The sequence below is a fragment of the Saccopteryx leptura genome, chromosome 1, assembly GCF_036850995.1.
Source record: "Saccopteryx leptura isolate mSacLep1 chromosome 1, mSacLep1_pri_phased_curated, whole genome shotgun sequence".
Lineage (NCBI taxonomy): Eukaryota > Metazoa > Chordata > Mammalia > Chiroptera > Emballonuridae > Saccopteryx > Saccopteryx leptura.
In genome coordinates this window covers 62,821,724-62,826,304 of record NC_089503.1, presented here as the reverse complement: position 1 = coordinate 62,826,304, position 4,581 = coordinate 62,821,724, and the positions used below count along the sequence as shown (strand labels likewise).

Below are 4,581 nucleotides of genomic sequence, written 5' to 3'. Positions count from 1 at the left end.
CTTGATTTGAGACTGAATTAGTTTCTTATTGCTGCTGTAACAAACTGTCACAAATATAATGGCTTAAAACAACACACACCATTATTTTAGTTTTTGTAGTCCAGGCTGCTTGAGAGGTATGTGGATATGTGCATGAGGGTAGGGATGGCTTTCATTCACTACACAAGGGCAAGACTCTCTGATCACACTCTTTTTTTTATTTTTTTGTTTTTTTGTATTTTTCTGAAGTTGGAAATGGGGAGGCAGTCAGACAGACTCCCGCATGTGCCCGACCGGGATCCACCCGACATGCCCACCAGGGGGTGATGCTCTGCCCATCTGGGGCGTTGCTCTGTTGCAACCAGAGCCATTCTAGCGCCTGAGGCAGAGGCCATAGAGCCATCCTCAGCACCCGGGCCATCTTTGCTCCAATGGAGCCTTGGCTGCGGGAGGGGAAGAGAGAGACAGAGAGGAAGGAGAGGGGGAGGGGTGGAGAAGCAGATGGGCGCTTCTCCTGTGTGCCCTGGCTGGGAATCGAACCCGGGACTCCTGCATGCCAGGCTGACGCTCTACCACTGAGCCAACCGGCCATGGCTTCTGATCACACTCTTTACCCTCACTGCCTCCCTACCTGTTAAGTATTTGGTGGTCACATCCTCCTAATTCAGTCAAATATACATTATTTTACAGCTCTGTGGTTCAGAAGTCTGAAATGGGTGTCCCTGGGCTAAAATCAAGATGTCCGCAGAGCTCTTTTTCTTTCTGGAGGCTCCAAAGCAGGATCTGTTTTCTGGTCTTTTCCAGCTTTTTGGAGTTCTTCTTACTCTTTCTCTGGTAGCCAGAGGTGAATTTAATGGCAGGTGTACCAGGCGTGTGCCCTGGGCCCCGATTTCTGAAGGGCCTGCAAAACCCCAACTTTACACTTTTTTCTAATGACAAGTTTTGTTTCATAGGTGCAATTTTAACATTAATGGTACATAATATTTTTAATTTATTTAGAAATATGGTTATTATAAATTTTTATTTTCTCTGTCTCTCTCTCTTTTTTAAAGGAGCCCAATATTTTCTTCTATGCCCAGGGTCTCAACAGACTTTACTCTGCCTCTGTTGGTAGCTCTCTTCCTCTCTCTTCAAAGGGTGGGTGGAGTGCTTCTCACATTGAATCACAACTCACATCTGAACTCTTCCTAACCTACCTCTTCCTCACTCTTTTGCTTCCCTTTTCACTTTAAGGATCTTTGTGGGATTACAGTGAATCCACCTGGATAATCCAGAACAACCTCCCCACTTCAAGATCCTTAACTTAGCACTGGTCCCACATCCCAGTCAGCCTGTCCCTCCTCCGGCCAAGACCTCATCAAAATGCCATCTCAAACGGAACATGCCATGGAAAGAAACCATGATGTTCATGTCCCACAAATTTGCTGGGGATCAAAGACTGTGTTAAGGACAAAGGCTCCTTAATACTAGGAGGACCTAAGAGCACTCATGGGAAAGGAGTACTCTGAATTTCTCCAAAATCAAAAAGACCCTCTGGCAGGGAACAATATAATGAAGGATCTGGAGCAGTGCCAAGAGGACAGAGTGGGCTTCCAGAGGTTTTCGCTAATTGCTGGGCTCAGCATCACATGCAACATCTATTTTGAAGCACATGAAGCAGAAGGGAAAGAAGTAGGCAGCACCAAGCAGTTCTCTTCCCCTGATAAGAATTCTCCCAGTGGGTCCCTTAAGGAATCTCTGTCTCACAGCTTCCCTTGTATAAGGACTTCATGAGCAGATTGGGACCCTTAGAAAATGTATAAATAAAATCCCATTCCCATTTGACAAGTGAAAGAAAAGCCAATTTAAGCCAGACAAGCTTCTGATTTTTATTTTGCTTGCATCCTCCTGCCCTTAATAAATACCTTTTTTCCTAAAAAAAAAAAAAAAATTAATTTAATTAATTATGCCTGCAAAGTCCCTTTTGTCATGGAAGGTCACATATTCATAGGTTTTGGGGATTAGAAGGTGAATATTTGCCCTGGCCAGATAGCTTGGTGGGTTGGAGCATCATCCAGAAGTAGAAAGGTTGCTGGTTCTTTCCCTGGTCAGGGCACATACAGAAACAGATTGATGTTCCTGTCTCTCTCTCATTGTCTACTTTCCTCTCTCTAAAATCAATAAAGTAAATATTTAAAAAAAAGAAGGTGAATATTTTTAATGAGCCATTATGCTGCCCACCACAGAGACCATAGAAAAATAGTTTAGATTAGGATTAATTTACTGGGTTGTGATCTTGGGTTGTTACTTAACTCTTTTGTCCCTCAGTTTCCTCATCCATAAAATAGAATAATAACAGTTTATTTCAAAGGGTAAGTACTACAGGTTTACAACATTGTGAAGGCTCACAGAAACTTAAGAAGTATTAGTTCAATGAATAAATGATCATGACATATGAGCTGGACTTTGTAGAATGAACAGGTGGTGGCCAGTGAGCTATAAAGAGTGAAGGACTCAGAGCCAAGAAGAAATGTGTGTTCAAAGAACATTAAGTAGCATTTTGTGTAGCTGGAACAAAAGATAAAAGGTGTGCAATAAAACTAGAAGGGCTGATGTAAGCACCAAGGTTGTATACTGTCAAGTTAAGGAGTTTGGACTTTATTCTGAAAGCAACAAAAACCTTTCAGAGTGTTTAAAAAGGCAAGGGCATCATCAGGTTTATGGTTTTAAAAGGTTAAATTGGGCCTGACCAGGCGGTGGCACAGTAGATAGAGCGTCGGACTGGGATGTGGAGGACCCAGGTTCAAGACATCGAGGTTGTCAGCTTGAGTGCAGGCTCATCTGGTTTGAGCAAGGCTCACCAGCTTGAGCCCAAGGTTGCTGGCTCGAGCGAGGGGTCACTCGGTCTGCTATAGCCCCCTGGTCAAGGCACATATGAGAAATCAATCAATGAACAACTAGGGAACTGCAATGAAGAATTGATGTTTCTCATCTGTCTCCCTTCCTGTCTGTCTGTCCCTCTCTCTGACTCTCTCTGTCTCTGACACACACACACACACACACACACACACACACAGGCTAAATTGGGTCACCAGTAAGAATGGATTAAATCTTTCATTTAATGAAAGCTGCTCCAGTTGTTCAGGTAATGGTAGTGAGTAAAAAAAAGGGAAAGTACTTGAGAGATATTTAGGAGACTGTACTGGATTTGGTGACTAATTTGACAAGGATGTTGAGAGAGGAAGAATAGGAGCTTTGTGTTCAGGTTTCTGGCTTACCGAAATGCTGGATGGTGGTCCATTTACTGAGACCAAGAAGTAATATGAGTCCCATCTTTGGGGGAAAATGATAAAAGGTACAGCCAAAATTCCAAAGGTCTTAATGTGTGCTAAACTGTAGTTACTATTATTATGGTAAAACCGAAGCTTGGAGAGACTAAGTACACACAGGTATTGGTGTAAAGAGGGACAAATATGACAGAAAATTATTTGACTTTGGGTGATGGGTATACAACATAATCAACAGTTCAAATGCTATAGAAATGTTTACCTACTTTTATTGATCAATGTCACTTTGTTAAATTTAACTAAATAAAAATTTAAAACGTTCTGACCTGGTGGTGGCGTAGTGGATAGAGCGTTGGACTGGGATGCAGAGGACCCAGGTTCGAGACCCCGAGGTCACCAGCTTGAGTGTGGGCTCAGCTGGTTTGAGCAAAAGCCCACCAGCTTGGACCCAAGGTCGCTGGCTTGAGCAAGGGGTTCTTCGGTCTGCTGTAGGCTCCCCCCCACCCAAGGCACATATGAGAAAGCAATCAATGAACAACTAAGGTGTCGCAACGAAAAACTAATGATTGATGCTTCTCATCTCTCTCCATTCCTGTCTGTCCCTATCTATCCCTCTCTCTGACTCTCTCTCTGTCTCTGTAAAAAAAAAAAAAAAAAAAAAAAAGGAAATCTAAAACGTACACAGAGATACTACTCATTATGAAGAAATTGTGGCTTATAAATATTAAGGTCCTGTCATTAACATTTGTACAGCTGTGATTTGAAGGAAGAAAATCTCCATCCAGATCCTCAGTCACTAAAGTTTCAGTTTTGGATATGCGGCATTTTAGGTATGGTGCAGTATGTGACGCTGTCGAGGAAGTACGTACTGGGAAATACAGATTCTGAGCTCAGGGGAAAGATTTGGGTTGAACGTAGTCTCCCTGGTAGGAGAAAAAAGGGAAAGGAAGCCCCTCCCCTTCAATGTCAGTATAAGATAGTTCAAATTTCCATTATTATTTCTTTGTTACCTCACCCCTGTCCCCCACAAAACCCTGAATCATATTATAGAATGCCTGGCTCTGAGGTCACAGGAGTTGGGGAGGTTTCCAAATTCTGCTCTTGGCACTGATGCGGTGGTGCTTTGTAACCTGAAGAGGACCTATCACAAGACCAGGGGGTGTAGTCGTCTTTTCCCACCCTGACCACATCATTAATGCCCCCAGAAATCGCCCCCAAACCTTCCCAAAGGCTGCAGTTAAAGGAGCCCACAGGCTCTACCGCCACTGCTCAGTTGGCTAGAGTGCCCTCTAGACCTGCCCTGGTTGCGGGTAGATCCTTGGTCAGAGGACAGGCA

At 43.5% G+C, this 4,581-nt stretch overlaps 1 pseudogene; it reads left to right on the top strand.

Moving 5' to 3' along the window:
* Positions 1 to 1,341: 1,341 nt before the first annotated feature.
* Positions 1,342 to 1,654, top strand: LOC136388892 (protein S100-A10 pseudogene; annotated as a pseudogene).
* The last annotated feature ends 2,927 nt before the right edge of the window (positions 1,655 to 4,581 follow it).